Here is a 26,389-nt window from a genome sequence, read left to right on the forward strand (position 1 = left end):
GGGCGCTGGATTCTGTCCCGGTTGCCCCTCTTCCAGGCCAGCTCTCTGCTGTGGCCCGGGAGTGCAGTGGAGGATGGCCCAGGTGCTTGGGCCCTGCACCCCATGGGAGACCAGGAGAAGCACCTGGCTCCTGCCTTCGGATCAGCGCGGTGCGCTGGCTGCAGCGCGCCAGCCGTGGCGGCCATTGGAGGGTGAACCAACGGCAAAAGGAAGACCTTTCTCTCTGTCTCTCTCACTCTCTCACTATCCACTCTGCCTGTCAAAAAAAATACAAATTTTAATAAAAACAAAGTATAATAAATTTATTTAGGTGAAATATTATATAGCATCGTGGCCTTCAGAAATGAAAATCCAAGGATCAGGGGGAAATTGTTTATTTGCATGCTTAGGCTTGATGAAGAATGGGCAGTCCTTTAGAAGGATTTTACAAAAAGAGGCTGTGATCTAATGGTTGAGAACTGCAGTGAAATGACCAAGTCCTGTGTGTTCAGACCCTTCTTGGCCTCTCCGTGTCACATTATGTCCTTCTGGGTTTGGGGCTGGACACCTGTCACATGAGGGTCTTCAAAAGACAGAGGAGCAAGAGAAAATCCTGTGCTTTTCCCAGTTTCCTTTAGCTTAAAATACTCAGTATGTCAAGGAGTAATAGCTTAGCATGGTAGTTTCTGTACCCCATTCTTGTATTATTGTTCTTATTTATTTACTTTTTACTGAGAAAGCTTTTATTTAAGGTATACAAACTTCATGAGTTTCATATATACAAATTTAGGAACATAGTGATTCTTTCTACACTCCCTTCCCTCCCACCTGCACTCCCACCCTTCTTCCTCCTCCCTCTCCTATTCCCATTCTTATTTTTTACAAAGATCTATTTTCAATTAACTTTATACACATAAGATTAACCCTATCCTATGTAAAGAATTCAACAAATAGTATGAAAAAAGAAAATACTGTTTCTCAACAGTTATGACAAGGGCTGTTCAAAATCATCACATCTCAAAGTATCAATTTCACTTCTATAGATTACCTTTAGGTACTCTATTAGTTACCACAGATCAGGGAGAACATACAGTATTTGTCTTTTGGGACTGGCATATTTCACTAAGTGTAATGGTTTCCAGTTGTATCCATTTTGTTGCAAACAACAGGCTTTCATTTTTTTTTTGTACTGCTATGCAGTATTCCATGGTGTATATATACCATAATTTCTTTATCCAGTCAGCAGTTGACAGACATCTGGTTTGATTCCATATCTTAGCTGTTGTGAATTAAGCTGCAATAAACAGTGGGGTACAGATAACTCTTTCAAATGCTGATTTCATTTCCTTTGGATAAATTTATTGCCCAAAATTCAGCTGAACTACTAGTTTAAGACTTGATCCTAAGTGGGATTTTAAAAATGTTAGTTTGAATCCTGGTTTGAAAGTCAAGAATTGTATGATGTAAATATATTTTTGAAATCCAAATACCAGCTATCCTTTAAAAACAAACACAAAACTCAAAATGCCACCAGTTCAGGCAACTTCAGCACAAGTTTATTAAGCCCTGCTTAGAAAGCTGTAAAAGAGATATTAGTAAAAATAAAGTCTATTTTTCAGAAGCATACAACCAAACCATAACAAAGTACAGTGAATTCTCTTCATACACAGCACTGCTGGCCATTAGATATGCATTGTTTAAAGTACACTCTTTTTGTTGTTTGTGTTTTTGACAGGCAGACTGGACAGTGAGAGAGAGAGACAGAGAGAAAGGTCTTCCTTTTGCCGTTGGTTCACCCTCCAATGGCCACCGCGGCCGGCATGCTGCGGCCGGCACACCGCGCTGATCCGAAGGCAGGAGCCAGGTGCTTCTCCTGGTCTCCCATGGGGTGCAGGGCCCAAGGACTTGGGCCATCCTCCACTGCACTCCCTGGCCACAGCAGAGAGCTGGCCTGGAAGAGGGGCAACTGGGACAGAATCCGGCGCCCCAACAGGGACTAGAACCTGGTGTGCTGGCGCCGCAAGGTGGAGGATTAGCCTATTGAGCCGTGATGCTGGCCTAAAGTACACTCTTAAGGTTACCCCATTCTGAAGGAATTCTGAATCTTTAGTTACCTTTGAAATATTTTACAGCTCTGTAAGTTGTATATATCTGGTAGCAATGCAAAAGCAGTTTTTATCTACATACAAGTAAATAAATTCTGTCCAGTGGAGGTTCAACAACTTCTCTCTCCTGCTATGGAAGCAATTTTATGTTCATTTGCAAATTCATTCCAATATTCCTGATTTATAACCATGTTTGTTTTTTGGATATGCTTTTGAACTGGTGTAACTTCCTCAGAGTTTCCTCATTAATTTAATAAAGTAAATAAAATCTTTGACATTTGTTTAAAAATAATCATTAAATGTGAGTTTGGGTTCAAGCATGGGTTCCAGAACTAGATTGCCTTAGCAACTATGTAGCATTAGGCAAAATACTTAACTTCTCTGTTAATAATATTTGCCTTAGGGGGCCAGCACTGTGGCATAGCTGATAAAGCTGCCACCTACAGTGCCAGCATCCCATGTGGGTGCCAGTGTGAGACCCAGCTGCTCTACTTCCGATCCAGCTCTCTGCTATGGCCTGGGAAAGCAGTACAAGATGGACCAAGTGCTTGGACCCCTGTATCTTCATGGGAGACCCAGAAGAAGCTCCTAGCTCTTGGCTTCAGATTGGCCCAGCTCTGGCTATTGTGGCCCTTTGGGGACTGATCGAGCAGATGGAAGATCTCTTTCTGCCTCTGCCTCTTCCTCTGCCTCTCTGTAGCTCTGCCTTTCAAACAAATAAAAAAAAATCTTTAAAAAAATCTGACTTATTAGATTGGCATGGGGATTATGTGACAAGTTATGACAAGTTACCTTTTTTTTAAACTTTTATTTAGTAAATATAATTTTCCAAAGCACAGTTTATGGATTACAATGGCTTCCCCCTCCCCATAACTTCCTTCCCACCCATCCCCCTCCCATCTCCCACTCCCTCTCCCATTCCATTCACATCAAGATTCATTTTCAATTATCTTTATATACAGAAGATCAATTTAGTATATATTAAGTAAAGATTTCATCAGTTTACACCCATACAGAACATAAAGTGTAAAATACTGTTTCAGTACTAGTTATAGCATTAATTCACATTGGACAACACATTAAGGACAGAGATCCCACATAAGGAGTAAGTACACAGTGACTCCTGTTGTTGACTTAACAATTTGACACTCTTGTTTATGGTGTCAGAAATCTCCCTAGGCTCTAGTCATGAGTTTCCAAGGCTATGGAAGCCTCTTGAGTTCGCTGACTTCGATCTTATTTAGACAAGGTCATAGTCAAAGTAGAAATTCTCTCCTCCCTTCAGAGAAAGGTACCTCCTTCTTTGATGACCCATTGTTTCTACTGGGATCTCACTCACAGAGACCTTTCATTTAGGGTTTTTTTTTTTTGCCAGAGTGTCTTGGCTTTCCATGCCTGAAATACTCTCATGGGCTCTTCAGCCAGATCTGAGTGCCTTAAGGGCTGATTCTGAGGCCAGAGTGCTGTTTAGGACATCTGCCATTCTATGAGTCTGCTGTGTATCTCACTTCCCATGTTGGATCGTTCTCTCCCTTTTTGATTCTATCAGTTAGTATTAGCAGACACTAGTCTTGTTTGTGTGATCCCTTTGACTCTTAGTCATAAAGATGTATTTATTTGAAAGTCAGAGTTACACATAGAGAGGAGAGGCAGAGAGAAAGAGAGAGAGAGAGAGAGAGAGAGAGAGGTCTTCCATTTGCTGATTCACTCCCTAATTGGCCACAACAGCTGGAGCTGTGCTGATCCAAAGCCAGGAGCATCTTCCGGGTCTCCCATGCAGGTGTATGGGCCCAAGGACTTGGGGCCATCTTCCACTGCTTTTCTAGGCCATAACAGAGAGGTGGATTGGAAGTGGAGCAGCCGGGACTCGAACTGGTACCTATATGGGAGGCTGGCACTGCAGGTGGTGTCTGTACCTGCTATGCCACAGCGCTGGCCCCAACAAGTTACTTCTATTCTAAAACCTACAAGCATTCAATAAATATTTTAGTTTTGTTTGTTTTATAAGAATCAGTAGAACCAGCGCATGGAGCCACTAATGTGTAACTGCAATAAAGTGGATCCATTCAATCAACATCCTAGTAGGTGCAGCATGACTTCTCCTTTTGTGCAACTCTGACCTCTACAGTTCCTGTCCCATGACTTCTAACTCAACCACCTAAATAGGTCAGAAATGTTTTCAAAAGCCACATAAATGAAATAGGCTCATGACTTACAAATTCCCGTGGAGCATATTTAATATGCAAAGGTTAATCAGTGGGTAATCTTTGCAATCATGTTTGTGCAGGAAAACACCCATAATTGTCAATTTCATGCATTTCCTCTCTAAATAAGTTTTTCTAAAGTCCTTCCTCTAAAATGCAGTCCTCATCTAGAGCACATTAACTACCAATCAGTTCTTTTGCAACAGATTAGGAACACAGGCTGTCCCCAAAAGCTTAGTAATTCTTAGCCTTAATGCTAGCTCAGATCATGAATATAATTAATTCCTCCTGCACTTATACTTTTCCTTTTACATTTAGAAATATTGCAAGAAGCCTCTGTTATTCTTTGGAAACTGGAATAAATCATTTTTATATGGGTAAAGCGTCAGGAGACAAAGCTGAACATATTAGTGTGTGTCACTGCGTGCCACGTATGTGAAAGCATGCCATGTACTTCAATTCCAGTAGCAGTTCCTTTGAAAGTCCTTTAGAGATTAAGATCTCTGAATTTTAGGAGATTTATTATCAATCTTCTTAACTTCTGGAAGAAAATTATTTCACTTATCCAACTTAAACACTCCCCACTCATACAGTCCATGCTATCGTATGTACAAGTAGTGCTTGCTAAGAGACACATGAGAGTCTCAGTATGCTCCATGTGCATGTAATTCCAGGGTACCAGTACAGTGTGCCTCTTGGAGATTCATAACATTAATTACTGAAGGTTCTGAGAACACTGATGGTAGGAAACTGGCTCTAGTTTGTTTCATCTATGTTTACCCTCATCTCTCTTCTACCACCTTCCTATAGTCACATTTGCCTTTTTGCATTCCCTTCCCATGGAGCCTTATGAACATCTCCCCACCAGATCCACAGTGGCTCTCAGCTCTGCTGTCTTTGGAATCTCATTCCCTAGTGCTGTAGTTTGAACATGATTTAGCTCTTCAACTCACACAGACATTTGATTCCCAGTGTCGTAAGTCCATGGTCCTGGGAGGGTAGAGACTTGATCCAGTTATGATGATTGTGGCAGACTTAGGTTATCAGGACTAAGTCCTCAGAAGGTAGTTGCCATGAGAGGGTTGTTAGGAAGCCCGAGTTGCAGCCAGCTGCAATATCTGCTTCCTAGCTTGTCATGTGATTCTTTTTCCTCACTCCAGCCTCAGCAAATGTTGAAACCCAGGGGCCCAGCTGACCTTAGACTGTGAACTTCCATGTCTGTGAGCCAAAATAAACCTCTTGCCCTCATAAATAGCTTCTCTTGGGTATTGTTATAGTAATGAAAAGCTGACATCTAGAAAATGGATATAACCATTACTAAAACTGAGGCAGCTTTGGAATTGGTAAACTGGCTTCAGAATTGGTTAACTGGCAGAGATGTTGGAAGGGTTTGGAGGGTGAAGCCAGGAAAAGCCTAGAATGCTTTGAGCAGAACAGTACGGGTGACTCTGCTGAGGTGTCAGAATATCACGATGCTGGTAGACTGCGGACAGTGTTCAGACGGCAGTGGGATTCTACTGGGAACTGGACCTCAGGGCCCCCTCGTTACCTCATAGCAAGGAATCTGACTTTCTTGTGCCTTGTCCTGGTATGTTATGGGAGGCTGACCCAAAGGATGGTGGACTGGTTTTTGACAGAGGAGAACTCAAGGCAACAAGGTATTAGGGTTGTATGAAGGGTATTATGGGCTGCTGTAAATAATTTTTACAGTGAAAGTCAGGAGCAAAGAGGAAAAGAGTGGAGAGGTTTGAAAAATCAAACTTGGCAAGGGAGGAAAGGAAGAAAGTGGTTTTTCAGGATAGGAAAGTGAGATGGAGAAACCACTTGCTAAAGAGATTAGAGCAGCTAAAAGGGATCCAGGTGCTAATGGGCAAAGCAGTGGGAGAAACGTCTGGAAAGGCTTTCCCTCCCACCATAGGCCCAGAAGCCTCAAAGGGCAGAAATGTTTCTTGAAACCCCAGGGCATTTTGAGGGAGCTCAGTCAACACCATGTTGGAATTCGTTCACTGCCTTTAGCGCTTCAGTGGGGGCTCAAGTAGGCTCCGGTGTGGCTTCGGCTGCACCAGACCTTGGCCCTGGTGTTCACATGCTGCTGCCTTTACAGGTGTGAAGAATGCAAGCATTATGAGGTCATGGTGGCTTCCACTGAGATTTTGAATGAAAGCCTGGGAGACAGCGCTCCAGGGTTGGAGCCCCTGAATGGAGCCTCAGATGGGCGATGTGAAGTGGAGCTGTGAGAGGGAGGCCACAGTGGAGATGCTAGAAAGCTGGTTAGTGGCAATGTGAGACACCCACTGAGATAAAGCTGTCAACAGCGTTCCACGTAAGCCCGGGAAAGTTACGGGCCTCAGAAGTCATGTGTGCAATGGTGGCAGCATGGGAAGTTCCACCTAAATTTCAAAGACTGTCTTAGACGAGTAGAGGAGGGGTCCAGACAGAGACTGATCATAAGGTGGAGTCACAGAAAATTCCAGTAGGGCAATGTCATGCTGGATGTGAGCTCAGAGTTGTTGCAGTGTCCCCATCAGGGCAATGCCTAGTGGAATCAGACTCCAACCCGTGAGAGCTGAAGCATGAACTGTGACCAGTAAAGCTGTAGAAGCAGAGCTACTCCAAGCCTTTGGGAGTGTGGCCCAGATGTTGGGCATGGGGCTTTAGGATTTCATGTTTGTCTTGCTAGAGTTCAGTCTTGCTTGGGTCCAGTAAATTCTAATTCTTTCTATTTATTTTCTGTCTTCCCATTTTGGAATGGAAATGTAGCTCTGTGCTGTCCCCGCATTGTATCTTTATCCTACAATTATGTCTTTTTTTTTTTTTTTTTTTTTTTTGACAGGCAGAGTGGAGAGTGAGAGAGACAGAGAAAGCTCTTCCTTTTTTCCATTGGTTCACCCTCCAATGGCCACCGCAGCAGGCACACCACGCTGATCTGAAGCCAGGAGCCAGGTGCTTCTCCTGGTCTCCCATGCGGGTGCAGGGCCCAAGCACTTGGGTCATCCTCCACTGCACTCCAGGGCCACAGCAGAGAGCTGGCCTAGAAGAGGGGCAACCGGGACAGAATCTGGCACCCTGACTGGGACTAGAACCCAGGGTGCCGGCGCCACAGGCGGAAGATTAGCCTATTGAGCCGCGGTGCCAGAACAATTATGTCTTAAAGTTACGCCACTAGTTTTTGATTTCACACTAAGGGAGTTTGCCTTGAGTCTCAGATGAGACTTTGGACTTCAGGCTTTGAACTAGTGTTGGACTGAGTTAAGAGTTTGGAACTGTTGGGGATGCACTAATTGTATATTGTAAGTGACAAGGACTTAAGTTTTAGGGAGCCAGGGGCGGAATGTGATGGTTTGAACATGATTTGGCTCCCCAGTCCATGCAGTTGTTAACTGAAAGCATAGGGCAACCCATGATTCTGGCCATACCCTAAGGCTGAGGGCTGCTGTCAGGGCAGATATTGAGTTATGTTTTCTACATCGAACTTTGTTCTAATTTATTTTTAGAAGTGTTTTTAGTTCTATAAAGGGATATATATAATATATATATATATTTACCATCCTACCCTCCTCCCCTCACCCCCTCCCTTTTTTTACACTGACATTCAATTTAGCTTAATCTTTTAATATTTTTATAATTCTTTATAAGGGGAATAAGGTTCATGTATTTCGTTTATACATGTATCCTTTGCTGCCACCCTCCTTTCTCCTTTATTTTAATTTTTTCAATGAAATACTTTGCATTTACTTTATAATCACAAGCTTAGCCCTCCAATAGGAGAGTTAACAGTGAAAGAAAGGGTTTCCAAGAGATCTCCCAGGCTTCCCCTCCCGTCACAAGCCCAGAAGCCTCAAAGGGCAGAATCGTTTGTTAAAACCCCAGAGCATTTTGAGGGAGCTCGGTCAACACCATGTTGGAATCCGTTCACTGCCTTCAGCTGGTCAGGCACTCATGACTCAGTGGGGGCTCAAGTAGGCTCCGGTGTGGCTTCAGCTGTGGCAGACCTTGGCTCTGGTGTCCACTTGACGCTGCCTTTACAGGTGTGAAGAAAGCAAATAAATAAAGAATTTAATAAGTGGTAATCAGAAAAACCACTTTTTTTCAAGAGTATAGGCAAGGGCTATAAACCATAATCAAATCTCAATGTCAGGGCCGGCGCCACGGCTCACTAGGCTAATCCTCTGCCTTGTGGCGCCGGCACACCGGGTTCTAGTCCCAGTCGGGGCGCCGGATTCTGTCCCTGTTGCCCCTCTTCCAGGCCAGCTCTCTGCTGTGGCCAGGGAGTGCAGTGGAGGATGGCCCAAGTCCTTGGGCCCTGCACCCCATGGGAGACCAGGAGAAGCACCTGGCTCCTGCCATCGGATCAGTGCGGTGCGCCGGCCACAGCGGCCATTGGAGAGTGAACAACACCATAAAGGAAGACCTTTCTCTCTGTCTCTCACTGTCCACTCTGCCTGTCAAAAAAAAAAAAATCAAAAAAAAAAAAAAGCAAAACTCAATGTCAGTTTCATTCATATACATTACATTTTTTTGTACTCTGTATATTAGTTACCACAAATCAGGGGAAACATCAGATATTTGTCTTTTGGGAACTTGCTTATTTCACTAAGCATAATAGTCTCCAGTTGCATCCATTTTGTTGTGAAAGACAGGATTTCATTCTCTTTGATAGCTGAGTAGTATTCCATCATGTATATATACTATAATTTCTTTATCCAGCCATTAGTTGATAGACTTCTGGATTGATTCCATATCTTAGCTACTGTGAGTTGAGCTGCTGTAAACAGGGGGGTAAAGACAACTCTTTCATATGCTGATTTAATTTCCTTGGGTAAATTCCCAGGAGTGGAATGGCGGGGTCATAGAGTTGATCTGTTTTCAGATTTCCAAGGAATCTTCATACTATTTTTGACAGTGGTTGCACAGTTTACATTCCCACCAGCAGTATACTGGGGTAACTTTTCTCCCACATATTTGCCAGCATTTGCTATTTGTTGATTGTTTGGATGATAGCCATTCTAACTGGCATGAGGTGAAACCTCATTGTGGTTTGTATTTGCATTTCTCTAATGGCTAGGTATCCTGAGCATCTTTACATGTGTCTGTTGGCCATTTGTATTTCATCCTTTAAAAACTTTCTGTTTGTATGCTTAGACCATTCCTTGACTGTTCATTTTGTTGTTGTTGAGTTTCTTGAGCCTCTTGTATTTATTTCCTGGATATTAATCCTTTATCAGTTGTGTAGTTTGCAAATATTTTCTCCCATTCTGTTGGTTGCCTTTTCACTTTGCAGTGTAGAAGCTTCTTAACTTGATGTAATCCTATTTGTCTATTTTTTCCTTTATTGCCTTGCTCCTGGGGTCTTATCCAAGAAGTCTTTGCCCATGCAAACATCTTGCAGTGTTTCCCGGATTTTTTCTTCATGTGACGAACTCCCCATGTTCATATGATGTACAATTTAACTTCTCTCTAGGGCCAGCTGAAATCAGCTTTTTAAATGGTGTTTGTAATAAAGAATACTACTTTATTTGGACATTACATCACACAACACTCTGTGGCTCCTCAGAACAACCACTGGCCTTATTTGTCCATCAAAGTAAAGCAGTGGCTCTGTGTATCAATGGTGTAGACTCCAGAGTCAGATTGCTTGGTTTCAAATCCTCCACATAACACTTTTATTCTAACCCTGTGCAAGTTACTCAACTTTGTGACTTCTTGGATTTTTCATCTGTATAATGAAGGTAATAGAAAGTGTTCCTGCTTTGAGAGGGTTACATGGAATAAAACGTAAAGCATTTGGCAACATGCTTGGCAAATGGCAAACAGCTAATCATTTGTAGACATTATTCTGTGTTTGGTAGTTGTGATTTTTTTTTGTTTTGCTCTATAAGTTATATCACTTTGCAGGTTGCATTGATTTATATCTTAATGTGCCTTTGTGAATTATAAACTCATTGAAAGCAGTGTCTTTATATTGCACGTTGTACAAGGTTTTTTTTGAAACTTAATTGTTGGGCACTGTAGATGGCTCCTTGGCAGGAGTCTTCTAACTCTGACATTCCCAAATGGATGGAACTAGCAGGCGAAGGATAGTTACCTACAGCTTTCCAATTGGTCTGGACTCAAGGAAGAGAATCCCTGTTGGCATCTAAATCCCAATCTCAAGAGGAATATTGCCCATCAAAGAATTTTTCTAACTAGAACTTAAGTTGAGGTGTATAAAAACATTTTCTCTGTGCTACCTGAAAATTCTCAATACTCTCAATATCATGAGAAGCCAATAAAATGTTAGGGAACTTGATTTGTTAGGTAATTAGCATCCAAGAGGAGCCTATTCAGCTTTGTCAAATCCAGGTCAACATGAAAAGATGAAAAGCCAGAATTTCTTAACATTGACCATGTTTCTCTCTCTGTCCAAATTTCAGAAGAATTCCTCTTCAAAGAGGGAATAGAATGGTGACAGCTGAAAATCACTCAAGGGACATTTAGAAAATACAAACACCCAGGTCTTATTGAAGACCAACTAAATTAGAATGTCAGGAGATGGAGTTAAGAGCTCAAGAGCTTACAAAATGACCTCAGGTGAATGTAATGCATAGGAGGTTTGATGATCACTAAAAACAAGATGTGTGCTGAATAAGAATCAGCAGGCAGTAGGCAAATCTTCTGAGCCCAGCAGTGTGCAAGATACCCTAGTGGGTACAAAACAACCAAAATTCACCTCTGACCCTTTAGCCCTGTTTCAGAGAGGACTTGAATCCGGGAAAGCATCAGCAGACAAAGAGCTGCAAGGTGTGGGTGCACATGTGGGTCAGAAGTTAGAGCTGCAGAGATTTAAAGTTTCGATGTCAAGAAAGGCTAAGTTGCAGGAGTTCCATGGCAGAGGAAGACGCTAGCTGAAAGATTTAGAGGAGTAAGTAGGCAATAAAGGCTGCCGGTGGCTTTTTCACATCAACTTAGTGACATGTTTCAGGATTGTGTGAGGTTGCTAGAGACATTCATGCACGAGTAACCTGAATTTTCAACATTGTCCAAAAGCTTTGGGACCACAATTGGTTATATCTGCAGTTTTAATTCCCAGAATAGCCCCTAGAGATAATGCTAAGTTTAAGAAACTGACACTTTGAAAAATAACTGACAGCTTGATAGGAGCATGGCATGTCTGTGGGTGCACATTGGACTTGAGAGCAAAGCAGGCAACCTCTGAGAAACATTCAGACCACTGTGAACCTTCTCAGAGAACCAGTACTCCTTGTGCCTTTTGGTTTCTTACCAGATCACATAGCAAGCTGGGCAAAGTTCTAGTGGCCTGATCTTCAGCTGGACAGACTCCAGCCTCTTGCATTGCACACGGCATTAAGATGAGTCCTTGGTTAGACTATTTATAAGTTTTCCTCGGTAACAAACTAGGACCTCATCTCAGCCTAATTGGATGCAGTTTCTTCTCCATTGGTTCTAAGTTCTGCAGAGAAAAAAGGGAAAAGTAAAACATTGGAATTAATGTATATTTTATCTCCTTTCAAGAGTATCTTTTTTTTTTTTTCCACACACGGTGTTTGTGTTATCTAGATTTTGGTTTCTGAGAATCACACCTTTGTAACACTTTAGTCAAGAGAAACTCATTAACTTTCCCTAATGGAAAAGTTACAGGCATCGCATGCTTATTTGAAGCTAAAGTTTTATTCTAACAGAGGACATTGCACACCATATGCTGGTTGGCTTGCGATCCTTTGCAGGGAGGGGGAGATCTGACTGAACATTGACCCCAATTACTGGCAATTTTTGTGCTTCAGTGCTGCTGTTTCAGAACAAAAAGCAATAGCTAAGCCCGACAGAGAAGGCTTTATAAACTTTCCCAATGAGTCTGTAGCTCATTTCTCTTTTCTTCATGGTCACTGAATTGATTTTTCCTTGTTGCTTGTACATGGTGTTCAATGATTGTGAATTGCCCAGATCAAATGACAATCAGGGATCAGAAAAACACTATGGGACTTGAGGGGAAAATACAAATGCAAATTTTGAAGGCTTCTCCGATGATAACATCCCTTGGCTTTGACTTTCTCACCTGAAGAGAGTGTCACCATTTTTTGATTGCTCTACTAGGTTGTTTACATTTTACCCTATTAGTTGCCACCAGTAAGAGTAAAGTGTAAATTGGTTTAATTTGCTACTTTGTGATATCCCTAAAATATAAATGAAGAAATTTTTTCAGGAATCCTCTGGAATTTATCTTAAAGTTAGGCCATTAGGGGTAGGCAGTGCCATAACAGTTAAGATACAACTTGGGATGCCCATATCCCATATTGGAGTGCCTGGGTTTGAATTCTAGGTTTGAGTCCAGCTTCACTCCCAAATCCTGATTTCAGCTTCCTGCTAGTGCACACATTGGGAGGCAGCATGTGGTGGTTCAAGTTGTTTGGTCCCTGCCATTGGAAATGTGGATCAAATTTCTGTCTCCTGACTTCTACTTGGCTTGGTCCATCGCTGATTGTTGGCAGGCTTTCAGAGAGTAAACTAATGGATGATATTCAGTCTGTCTGTCTCAACTTTCAAATCAAATAAATAAATGTTTTTAAGAAATCAGGCTTAAAAATTAGAAACTTCACCAGATAAGAGAATAAAACAAGGAAGCAGCAGCCATGGATCTGAGATTCAGAATCAGTGTGTGTTCTAGGAGATCAGGTGCAGCTGAAGAAGGCACAAACTGACTCTAGGAGGTGGGTGTACAGAATAAAATGGAAAGGAGAAACTATCTGACAGGTTATGTTTCTGGAAATTTCTATAGAAATGTTGCTGCTGGGCCAGCGCCGCAGATCACTAGGCTAATCCTCCGCCTGCGGCGCCGGCACACCGGGTTCTAGTCCCGGTTGGGGCGCCGGATTCTGTCCCAGTTGCCCCTCTTCCAAGCCAGCTCTCTGCTGTGACCAGGGAGTGCAGTGGAGGATGGCCCAAGTCCTTGGACCCTGCACCCCATGGGAGATCAGGAGAAGCACCTGGCTCCTGGCTTCAGATCAGCACGGTGCATCAGCCGCAGCGGCCATTGGAGAGTGAACAACACCATAAAGGAAGACCTTTCTCTCTGTCTCTCTCTCACTGTCCACTCTGCCTGTCAAAAAAAAAAAAAATGTTGCTGCTGGATGATGTAACAAAAATTGAGAGTAATTACAGAGAAAAACCAAGGGAATTCTTCAAGAGATTCGATAGACAACTAGAGAAAACAAACAAACAAAAAAGACATTCAGGAAAGGAAATAAATTTGTAGTATGTAACATGGCCCAGCAGTGACTCGTTTTCACAATAGATAATTGGAAAGTTAAACCCAGGGTTATTTGGAAACATAGACACATTCTAGAAGAAACAGAATATTTGAATGTGGCTGCCTTTGGAAAATGGGGTTAATATTGGTGGGGATGGGGGGAGTAACACTTCTTTTTTAGTATAATCTACTTAGCACTTCGTGACTTTTAAAAATCTGTTCCCGTATAGTTTTGATGAAAATAAAAATTAAATGTTAAAAATATAAGTTGCTATTTCTAGTTCTTCTTAACATAGTCAAATATGGGCATACTTTCCCAACACTGTGGAGCAATCCTCAAGGCATGGTGGCTATTTAAGCACATGGGTTTAGGAAGGCTTTAATGGGTTGAGAAGATTGGAAGAGGAGGCTTAGGGACTTCTGCCTGGAAGGGCTCTGGTCCAATTTTGTTTATAATTGCTTTTGGTTTTGATCCAAACAAGTCAAGAGAGACTTTGATCAATCTCAGAGGGTTGATGTCTGTCCATGTGGGATGCTGTGAGATTCTCTGCATTATTGACTGTTGCCCAAACATCATTCCCCCTTTGAAAAGGTTCATCTGGGCTGCCTAGGTATGCCTTGAGCTTGTGTTCAGTCCTGCATTTGTCAGAGCATCTTGCTAAATCCAAGGCCTTTGGGTGAACATGAAAACAGAAGAATGAGAAGGCAGAGCATATGTTCAAAAAATGGGCAAGGATTTACTCTGAACTTTTGCCTATGAGCAAAAATGCTCTTTTTCTGAGTTCATTCTTTTTATTTTTTTAAAAAAAGATTTATTTATTTATTTGAAAGTCAGAGTTACTCAGAGAGAATGAGAGGCAGAGAGAAAGAGAGAGGTCTTCCATCTGCTTGTTCCCTCCTCAATCAGCCACAAAGACTGGAGCTGCTCTGATTCAAAGTCGGGAACCAGCAGCTTTCTCTGGGTTTTCCCACGTGGGTGCAAGGGCCCAAGGACTTGGGCCAAATTCTGCTTTCCCAGGCCATAGCAGAGAGCTGGATAGGAAGTGGAGCAGCTGGGATTCACACAGGCACCTATATGGGATGCTGGCACTGCAGGCGGCGGCTTTACGCACTATGCCACAGCACTGGCCCCTTCTTAATTCATTCTTTATTAGTTAACAAAATAGTACTCAAGATAGTAAGTACAGGATATAGAATTACTTTTTTTTTTTTACTTAACTTTCAAAATCTTGTATCAGCTGGCTCTTGTATCATAACTAGTCATATGCATGCATCGACATTGTGTCATGCCTCAGCCAACATGACAAAAATATTTCTGAATTGGCAATTAGCCACTTGTGTTGAGGCATGCAATTTTTTATTATCTTAAGTATGTGGAATTATTTATACTTGAGTTAACAGCTAAAGGAGAAAGACACTCTAGATTAAGCTCAAAATAAGAAGGAACATGGTATATATTTGAGAAAATAACATTGCTTAAGCATATCCTACATACTAGTTACTTTATATACATTATTTCATTAATTATCACAAGATTCTGCATTATTATTTTTATTTTTAAGTTAAGATCAAGAGAAGTCAGCTAACTTTTCTAAGGACTCCTAGCTAGTAAATAGTGAAGTTGAATTTTAAGGTTTTGCTATGAACAAAACAAACATAATTTGAGCAGTTTTTATCAGTATAAATCCACTTGTTGCAAAATTGTGTGTGAAACTTTTTAAATGTAGAAATTGTGGACTTCCACCTTAGAACTATTAAATAAGAATTCCTGAAAAAAGACACAGAGAATACCCTGTGATTGTCATGTACCCAAGGTCTTAGAACTGCTGCTATAACAAAATTGCAATATTTGCTCCAAATATTATGTAGGGTGCATAGTTATCCTGCCAATGAACTCCTTTGAAACTGGGCATTTGTTATCACCTACTAGTTTTATAATCCCCACAAAATTGGTCAGTAACTGAAAACTGCCTAAAGAATGCCTTAAGATTAAACGTTTAGTCTTGGGTTCCAGAGAACTACCATTTTCTCCTGAGACTAAGTGTTATATCGTAATGTTAGCCGTCGCAAAGCACACCAGATACTGGAGTAAGGGAAAGGTTTTATTGGGGAACACCCTACAGACTGGAGTGAAGGGGTGGCGAAGGAAAAAGAGAGAAGGAGACTGTGAGAGAGAGACAGAGGAGGGAGAAGAGAGAGGAGAGAAGCCAAGAGAGGAAAGAGAGCCCCGGAGAGAAGGACCCAGAGAGCAAGAGAGAAGGGCCAAGAGCCAAGAGCCCAGAGGAGGAGGCTAGAGAGGGGAACTGAGAGAGAGCAGGAGAGAAGGGCCAAGAGAGCATGTTCAGGAACAGGCCCTTTTAAAACTTTGCCTGAGGGCGGGCAGGGAAGCAGGAGCAGCGAATCCCATTAGGATGGGGGTGGAGCCTGGCTCAGGTAGCTGGGCCATGCGGCCACCTGGCTACAACTGCACCAGTTTCCTAACATGACAGGCCAGGAAGGATAAGAACTGAAACATTTCCTACACGTGCATCATGACAAAAAAATCAGCAGCTCTCTGCTAAAGGTTTCTTAAGGGTTGATACAAATTGAACTGGTACGTGCAAATTTGTCCACTCACTCTTATGGATCAATGGTTGTGTTGTTTCTCTCTCTGTCTCTCTCTGTGTGTATGTGTGTGTACACACAGGTGCACAATTTATGTTTTGTTGTTTTTTTTAAAAAAAGATTTATTTATTTGAAAGAGTCACCGAGAGAGGTAGAGAGAGAGAGGTCTTCCATCTGCTGGTTCACTCCCCAGATGGCCCCAACAGCTGGAGCTGTGCCAATCAGGAGCCAGGAGCCAGGTGCTTCTCCTGGTCTCCCATGCAGGTGCAGGGGCTCAAGGACTTGGGCCATCTTCCACTGCTATCTCAGGCCACAGCAGAGATCTGGATCAGAAGAGGAGCAACCAGGACTTGAACCTGCACCTGTATGGGATGCTGGTCCTTCAGGCCAGGGCGTTAACCCGCTGTGCCACAGCGCTGGTCCCAGTTTGCCTTGATAACTTTGAGACATAATGTTTCCAAAATCCTGGGAGATGATTGCCAGAAATTTAATGAAAAGATGAATAGAGGTGCACAATAATAAAGTACACTGCAACATTAAGAAAACATAGGCAAGGAGGAGATAAAGAATGAGAGAGTTTATACTGGCTCATTTTTTCCCCTACAAACCTAAATAAATGGGCCATGCCCTAAATAAAATAGAGCAGAAATGACAGAGTGAAAAGACCTGAGGACGTTTTGGTTTTCCTAACAGAAACTTGTTAATGTGGGAGGTATAGATCATGGCACTGGAGTGCTTTTTCTCTCATAATAACTCAGTGCACTTAAAATAGGTATAAGTTCGGGAGTTTAATTTGGGATATTCATTTGGAATTTAGCAAATATTTATTGAGTGGTCTTTATGTTGAAGCCCTCTGAATTTTCAAATCTAAATTCCTACTCAAAAAAATCCAGACACAAGTTCTAAACCCCACTTGGTTGTGAGATTCTAAGCCAGTCTCTCATTACATTTCTAGTTAGCATCTTCCTACTTGTGAGACACTTGTTATTTTGCTGATAAAATAAAATGCTCATGCTCTGAGAGCAAATGGATAAGGATGCAAATGTTTTACCATTTTTTCTTATCACCCTGAGGTAGCGTCTTCTGTGTGTGCTGCTGTATGCTACACATAAATATGCTCTGTGAATTTAGAGTGTGCAGTGTTATAAGTTTTGACGTATGACACATGTCCACATGTCCAATATGATCTATGAATCTATCACCACGGTAGAAATAATGAAAATGTACAGCATGCTCATAAGATCCGTTGTGCTCTTGTCATTCCTTCCTTCCCCCCTTGCACACAGCACCTTGCCCATCCACCCACCTGATTGTTTCCAGGCAACTATTGATCCACTTTCTGTCATGATACGTTAGTTTCCATTTCCTGGCATTTTATATAAATAGAATTATAGAGTATGTATTCTCTTTCCTTTTCTGGTTTCTTTCGAAATGAACAATTATTCTGAGATTCATCCATGTGGCACATATCAAGTTCTTTCCTCTTAATGATAAATAGTATTTTTCCATTGTATGGAGGTAACACAATGTGTTCAGACGTTCATCTGTTGATGGATGTTAGGGATGATTTCTGTTGGGAGCTGTTAGAAATATAGCTGATATGAACCTTTATATACTAGCAAGCAAGTCTTTGCATGGACATATGCTGGCATCTCTTGTGTGAACATCAATACTTTCTATGTAGGAAAAGACCTTTATGTCACACTTTTTGAGGCATATATTTTCATTTTGATAGGGCACGCATTTCTAGACAATTTCCTTTCAGTACTTTAAAAATGTTGCTTGTGTTTCCACTTAAATGGTTTTTGGCAAAAAAAAATTACTATTATGTTTATTCTTGTTCCTCTGAATCTATTGTAATATTTTCTTTGGATGTTTTTAAAATTTTTCATTATCAATGGTTTTTGGCAATTTGGTTATGATGTGCCTTGGTGTATAGTATTCTTTACATTACTTGTGCTTGGTGGTTTTAGCTTCCTCAAAGTTTATAGTTTTCATTAATTTGAAAATTTTCTTTACATTTTTCCCCCAACTATTATTTTGCAATTCCCACCTGCCTTTGAACATTCTCATTAAGTCATTTGAAGTTGCCACACAGTTTACTTATCCTTTGTTTGCTTTTTATGGTTTAATCTTTTTCTCTTCTGTATAGAGTAGTCTTTAAGTTCAGTAAACTTCTGTATTTAATCTGTCATTAATTCCATCAATGTCTTTTTTTTTAAACCTAGCTATTATCTCTAGGGTGTATTTTTTTGGTTCTTGCCTTTTGAAGTTTTATATGAAACTTTTTTTTTTTTTTTTTGACAGGCAGAGTTAGACAGTGAAAGAGAGAGACAGAGAGAAAGGTCTTCCTTTACCTTTGGTTTACCCTCCAATGGCCGCTACGGCTGGCGTGCTGCACCGATCTGAAGCCAGGAGCCAGGTGCTTCCCTCCTGGTCTCCCATGCGGGTGCAGGAGCCCAAGCACTTGGGCCATCCTCCACTGCACTCCCGGGCCACAGCAGAGAGCTGGACTGGAAGAGGAGCAACCGGGACAGAATCCGGAGCCCCAACCGGGACTAGAACCCAGGGTGCTGGTGTCGCAGGCAGAAGATTAGCCAAGTGAGCCGTGGCACCGGCCTATATGAAACATTTTAGAAGCTGTCTTTATCTTTGTATTTAGCATGTTCAATGTTTTGTCCATCTTTTTGGACATATGAAATACAGCTGTAATTATTTATTAATATCTCATCAGCTAATTCTAACAGGTCTTTCAGTTCTGTACTAGTTTTACAGAAATGACTTTTCTCATCATCATAGGTATTTCCTGCTTCTTTGCATGCCTAGTAATTTTTGATTGGATACAAGATATTGTGTGTTTTACCTTGTTAGGTGCTATATATTTTTGTTTTCTAGTAACTGATTTGAGCTCTGTTTTGGGACCCAGTTAAATAATATGAAAATTTAATTGTTTTGCTGTTTTATTTTCAGATTTTTCAAACCTGAGCTGTGTTATTTGTTTTATACCTAATTATCCCCCACTCCTGAAGCAAAGCTCTTCTGTGTAAATGCTCTGTAAACTGGCTCGTGAATTATGAAGTTTCCTCTCTGGCAGGAGATTGGGTACTATTCAGGCCTTGTGTGGTATTTGGGTACTCTTGGCACTAATGGGATTGAATGTTTCCTTCTCTAGCCTTAGAAAGTTTCTGCCCATATATGCCCTGATCATTATTTGTCTCAACATTTGAGAAGGATACTCTGCTAACTTCTAGAGTATTCTTTTTAATGCCCACTCCTCTCAGGGACTCTGCCCTCAAACTCGAAATACCTTGGCTTCCCCAAACTCAAGTTCATCTCCTCAACTCAAGGGTTTATCTGGGCTCTGCCATGTCTCCCCTTGCTGTACCATGGCTGAGAAACTTCCTTAAGGCAATGAATTTTGATAGCCACAGAATTCCAAGTTTGCCATGTCTTTGGGGTCATTGTCCTTCACTACCTGTTATCTACTACCTTAAAAGTAATTTCTTCATTTTTTAGTTATTTCAAGTAGGATGATAAATTCAACTCCTGTTACTCTTCCTAGCCAGAACAAAAACTTCTCTACTTTTTAAAAGAGTAATCCAACAACATTAAATAATAGAGTAAGAGAGCAGAAATAATGGGATGGGGGTTGGGTTACAGTATTTTGGGGAAAGCAATAACCTTGAGTCTGAATGAACAAATGTTCATATAAGTAAAAGAAGTTATTACAATACAGAATTTTAAAATGTATCTTGTATAAAGGCTCAAGTAGCTTCCAGATTGCAAATTTCTTCTCAATGCTATTATTTTCATATAATCTCAATGTAAAATATAAGAGCAAAAATATCCTTCTAGTCATAAAACTGTAGTTCTACGTCATGTGACTGTTTCCCCTGCCCCAGTGTAGCGGTGCTGATCTGCTTATTATGCTTCAGGCAACTTGAGCCACTGGGGACACTGTGGGTGACAATGAGACTGAATGCCTTCATGTGAGACCCAAGTCACATCTTTTATGGATGACTCAAGTGATCAGTGCTATTGATGAATTTTAAATAGAACAATCATTCTGATTCTTATGCTGAAGTCTGACTCACTAAGACAGCAAGAATATTTCATCTAGAGAACCCACAACACATCTCAGAATTCAGATATTCTCAAGAGAAAAATCTGAAAATTTTCCATGTAGTATCATGAGACCTATATGACTCTTTATTCTTCTGCAATGTTCTATGGAAGATGGAAAGAGGATAGGGTACCAGATAATAATATCTGAGGGATGAAAATCAAGTTTTGAATTGTATAGTTGGCCTTTGTATTCTCTATCTTCTATATTTCTTTTTTTAAAAGGTTTATTTGTTTGTTTAAAAGGCAGAGTTGCAGAGAGGGAGAGAGCGAGAGAGAGCAAGAGAGAGCGAGAGAGGTCTTCCATCCGCTGGTTCATTCCCCAGATGACCACAACTACCAGAGCTGCACCAATCTGAAGCCAGGAGCTTCTTCCAGTTCTCCCACAGGTACATGGGTGCAAGCACTTGGTCCATCTTGTACTACTTTCCCAGGCTATAGCAGAGAGCTGGATTGGAAGTGGAGCAGTCAGGACTCGAACTGGTACCCTTATGGGATGCTGACATTGCAGGCGACAGCTTTACCCGCTATGCCACAGCGCTGGCCCCTATCTTCTATATTTCATTTTCTTTCCCTTCAATAAATTCCTTTGTTAAACTTTAACTACATATTCATATTGTGGTGCCTCAGATTATTTTGGAAAAGAAAGGGCAGTAACACATCTACACACGTAAATGGCAATCCGAGGGGTTACAGCAAGTTGCTAACCTGCTTGCAGGACAGATAAGTAATGTCTTCAGCAAGTAGAGACTGAGTCACAGTGTGGCACTGTGCTGAAGCTGGAAAGAGCTCAGCGATTGCCTAGTTCAGGGATGACAGGAATGTGACAGAAGGACCCTAATTCTTCTCTGTGGTTATGACTAATTTATCACAAAACATCGTAATGCATCCAGATTCATCATCTCAATGTAGTACTCCAGGCAACCACTACTAATCGTCAAAAGTAGGATGGTAAAATGAGTCCTATTAGCTATGCGTTCTCTTAATTTTACAGATATGGTAAGTGAGGCTTCCAATCATCTGCAGTGCTGGGATTGGAACCAGGCCCTAACTCCAGATCTCTAACTCTAAGCACAGCCATTCCAAAACGTCTCTGTAGTCCTAAAGGGTTAAACAGTTTGGCCTGACGCAGGATGACAGAACAGGTCAGGAAAGAAAATTAATCGTCTTTCATCCTGTTCTGCTTATTGCCAGACTGAGCTGAAGTACAAAATGGAAAATTTTACCTCAAGAAAGAAAATACTTTTTAGCTGACTTAGACAACCAACCCTGTCGGTCAAGCAACCCAGAAAAAAAAGGCTACCATGAATTTTATTTGTTGTTTACTGCTTTTTGCCTACTAAGCTTTACACACAGCTTAGGGGAAGAGTATCCATATAAAAGTGCTTCAGAATCACTGGAAGTCTCTAACTCTTCTGAATACCCTTATATCAGTTTCTTGATATCTGAACTTTTTTTTTAGGAGAAATAGCCTGTGAGTACCTACTGATTGATGAGACCGAAAAATAAATTCCTATGGAGACAAGAAGCCTACTGGCTAGACTGTCAGTAAGTCTCAACAGATTATTCTCTAGGGTGGTTTCTGAAGAAGAGAACAAAAAAGAAAATATATTGGCAGGGAGAGGATAGGAAAGAGAAGATTGAGACAACAAAGGGTAATTATTTTTAAAACAACATTGAAGATAAATTAGAGTTAAGCTAGTTACCCAACATTTCAAGACAGAATATTAAGGTCTCAAGGTCTCAATAGGGTAGGAATATCAAAGTTAAGGAGCCCATCTTGTAGGGAGTCATTTCTATTACTTGGTATAGACAAACTCTCAACACTTAATTATTTACTTCGCTATTTGTATACTTTAAAAGTCACCTATTTTTGAAGAGTGTGCAGCTCCATGAGTTGTAGCCCACACCTAGATTCATGTGTCGTCATCGCAATCAAGATAAAGGCAGTTCCACAGTCCCCCAGATTTCTTTGTGTTGCTTATAATCGCATCCTTGATGGAACCTGATAACAATAATTCGGGGTTCTCTTGTTATGTGTTTAAACTGAGGTCTTTTGTGTGTAATAGTATGTCTAGCAAATATCACACACAAAAATGCTGATCATTAATCATTTGGAAAATGGAAGCAAACCTCCTTTAAAACTCTCATGAGGCTTCTTCTAAAGAGTTGAAAAGGAAATCTTTCTTTCTGGGAGGTAAATAGTGCAGTAATGTTGGAAGTAAGATTCTCAGCTAGATGTGGTCTATGGATGGTGGAAGCAAAAAGGAGATGCAATAAAGATTCTGGAAGAATGCCTGATCTAAAAATAAGAAAACACACTCCACAGTGTTCTGAAAGTCACTTGCTGAGTATCTCTAATCTGCTGCTGGAAGTCAGGTGTAGAATTGATTTTCCAATAATGGATTTTTGACAGTTGTTTAAAAAAAGGTATTATATTTGCAGTTGCAAAGTGTAATTTTTTTTGTGCTGTCTGGAAATTCAATGGTCCCTTCACTGTAGGAAACAATATGTTACATACAGATAAATAGAAGGAAACTGAATTATGGGGCATCAGTCCCACCAAAGGTTCCCATAAAATTGAGAGGGCCACTTCAGTGGTTTGTATAAGTGCCAGAAACTTGCAGGGAAATTATAGCCATAGATGGAAGATCCTGCCGAAAGAGCTTGCCCCCTGCAAGCTATCGACCCCATGAGGTACAGGAGCCACTGTTCTCTTGACCCTGTCTGGTTTCCCCTCAGTTCTTTGCAACTGTGAACCATTCCCTCCCACTTGTTTTTCATGAACCTCAATAACTCCCATGTGCAGGCCTCCCAATCTCTGGTTCTTTTTTGTGCTTCTCGTCTGTCCTCCAAGTCTTATCAGATCTCAACTTCAGGCTTCTAGCCAGGGATGATTCCCAGTCTTTCATCCAGGCAGGCTTTAGGAATGCAGGAACCATTTTTTTTTCTCTGTTTGGCCTCTTATGGCTTTCACAGAATTCCTCTAATTTTGCCTTCCTACTCCACTGATGTTTTTCATCCATTTGTCAGCCTGGAGAACAACATTTTTCTGCGCTGAGCTTTGGCAGCAGTGTTAGCTGAACTCCACAGCTCATAGCTGAGACCTGCTTGAGTTCCTTTTCTTTCGCCTCCCAGATTGCAGTGAATTTTCAATTTCTTTCCACCTAACTTATTTCATACTTTCTCAGTTTTCTTCGACCACCTATGTGCCGATATCCATGGTGGGTTATTTATTTAAAGCCATTTAAGTCCGATCCTAAATAGAATGTCCCACTGTTCAATGAATGATTAGTGCAATAAAATGCTTCTATGGAACATTGCATGAGGAAGGTACTTCGGAGTCAATTATTTTGATCCATTCATTCTGGAAATAAGAGATAATATTCTTTGAGAGGAAAGATGGCCTGTGAGAAGTTATGATAAAAGCTTTGCACTTCAGGCACACACACATTCTGGTTCTTATTCTGTTGATGATTCATGATAGGACCTTGGAAAAGCCATTTAGAAGTGTGTTCATCTGTTAAGTGTGAATGAACTGCTTCTCGGGTTTGAGATGAGAAAGAAATTGTTAAATTACTTTCCTAACACATTGTGCTTTGTAGCCCCTTCGTTGTCAGGGACCTGAGCCAAGATATAGGGAAAGGTTTTCTGAAATAATGTCCGACATCCCTCACAGATGAATCAACTTTTCCAGGCAATGGAACTCACACGTGGAAGCTGAAAACAAATTTTTAGTTAAATCTCAACTAAGTGTGTTTGTTTAAGGCAGTGGAACTTACTTGTGGAAAACTGGTGGGAGCTTGAGGGAGGACTCTTGAGTGTACCCTATGATATTACAAAGTTTAGTGATATAACTTGGAGTCTATAAGGTCAAAAGAATTTAAGGATATTTCCCCTTTTACCACTAAGTGGCACTGTAATGAATGAACCAATGATTCAACACCTATTTTGCTTATAGATTCTAAGCTCCATCAGAGCAGAGATAGTACCTTGTATTTAATATGACAGGGAAAATGAAATTAAGTTTACATCTTGGATGTTTATATTTTATCAACAGAAGCTTCACGAAGTTCAGGACATTTCTGCAAGTGAGATCAGCCATTGAATCCATCCCTATAGAATTGAGACTCCTGAAAATTTAACCATGTCAGTGCCATCTTTTTGACTGAAGAAAATGTGCCTTTTTAAGCTTTCTTAAGATCAGAAACATAAAATCAGAAGTAGCCAAATCAAAAACTGTAAGGTGAATGCTTAATAATTTCTTGTTGAAACTCACAAAATCACCCTTGTTGAATGAGAGAAAGAGTAGGAGCATTGTTATGGTGGATAGAAACTCTGGTGGAATTTCTCATTTTTCTGCTTAGGCTTTGCCTAACTTTACCAAAATACCCTCCTAATAAGCTTATGCTACAGTTTCTGGCCTTTTGGAAAACAAACAAGCAAAATGAATGAACATCCCAAAAACCTGTTTCTGAGAAATTTCCTTTTGACTGGTCTGCTTTTGCTTTGACTGAAGCACTTTTCACATTTTGATAGTCATTGCTTTTTTTTCCCCCAAGATGATACCAGTAATCTCATGTTTCGTTTCCCATTACAGTTCTTCAAAGAAATTCTTCAGGTTCTTGATCTCACTTAACAACTTCCTCTGGAAGTTCTGCTCTTGCCTGGAGTTGATCTAGGTGCAGCAGTTAATGGCATTCATCGAGTACAAAGTTTGCTCTACTTTAATCTCCCAGTCAGAATTGTGTAAGCTGACCCAGCTGAGATGTCCGTGGTGTTTGGGAAGCGGTTCTGTTATTAATTGCCAGTTTTCAATTAGGGCATGAACAAGATTAATTTTTTTTCTCACAAGTTGGTGTGGATGGGCTGCCACTGTGAACCTCATCTTCAGTGTCATCTTGTCCCTTCTTAAAATGAATTACTGAAGTGGGTGTTTGGTGCAGTGGGTAAGACACTGCTTGGGGTATCCATGTGCCATACAAGAGTGTCTATTCAAGTCTTGGCTCTTGCACTCCTCATTGTTTCCTACTATTGTGCACCCTGGGAGGCAGCAGATGACAAATTTTTGGTCCCTGCTTCCAACATGGGAGATTTGGATTGAGTTCTGGGCTCCTGGCTTTGGTCTACCCTAGCCTGCCTCAACAGGCATTTGGGGAATGAACCAGGATTTCTTTTTTTCTGTTTCTGTGCCTTTCAAATAGAATGAATGAATGAATGAATAACTCAAGCATAAGACACAAAACAAAACAAAAAAACGAGTTACCCATTTGTAAACTTGATTTCTTTGGGGCATTGTCACCACACACTTGTAATACTGCATGAATGGTTTCACCATTCTTCCGCTGAAGCTTCAACACAAGTTGGATGTCTATTCTTGCTTCGACTGTAGCATAACTCATGGAGCTCTGATACAGGCTGTTTTCAAACTGAAACTTCTTGTACCTCAAACTGGATCCTGTTCAGACAGGTTTTGACAAGTTAGTACAAGTATATTTGGTGAAATCCTTAGATAGTTTTCCCATACATATTTTTTGTTGAACTTTTTGAAGATTCCACATTAAATACTTGTTTAATGACTAATTAAGTGAATAAGTGATTTTTTCATTAAACATTCAAAATATGGCTTCAATATGAAACTGATGTGAGGATTTTGTTGTTCTAGGTATTCCAAAAAAGGAATTAAATAATCTGTCCCACTTGTCCTGTGTTGGCATGGCTGACAACTTCGATTCGGTGTATACATGCACATAAAGATTTTAGAGGGGGTTGTTTTCATTTTTAGTGTGATAGATTTGTGATATAGAAGTCTTTTAAGTGAATTTATTTACCAAATTACACGTTGGACTTGAAGTAAAATACATAAGACTAAATACTAATCTTTAATTAAATTAAAGATCTGAATTGAGATAGTTTCACAGAATTTTATCATAAGTAAAATAAGCCAGTTCTCTCCAAATTGGCTTCTGTTAAATATTGACCCCATACTCAGCCTGTATGTAGAAGGATGTAATTTTTTCCAGTATGCACCTGACAGTGTACAATCACAATAGCCTCTTTCTACGCCAGAATTTGGTGGTTCTCATGCTGCTGGAACTACGTAAGATTCCAACGATAGTTGTTAAGTTCCC

General features: G+C 40.8%; 1 long non-coding RNA gene across 1 annotated transcript; it reads left to right on the top strand.

The window, feature by feature from the left end:
• The first annotated feature begins 6,379 nt into the window (after window positions 1-6,379).
• Window positions 6,380-26,054, top strand: LOC127484207 (uncharacterized). Its single transcript, XR_007911025.2, has 3 exons — window positions 6,380-6,611; window positions 20,505-20,647; window positions 24,319-26,054. It is a non-coding gene; the product is annotated as an uncharacterized lncRNA (long non-coding RNA).
• The last annotated feature ends 335 nt before the right edge of the window (window positions 26,055-26,389 follow it).

The sequence above is a fragment of the Oryctolagus cuniculus genome, chromosome 15 (genome assembly GCF_964237555.1).
Source record: "Oryctolagus cuniculus chromosome 15, mOryCun1.1, whole genome shotgun sequence".
In the NCBI taxonomy this organism is placed as follows: Eukaryota; Metazoa; Chordata; class Mammalia; order Lagomorpha; family Leporidae; genus Oryctolagus; species Oryctolagus cuniculus.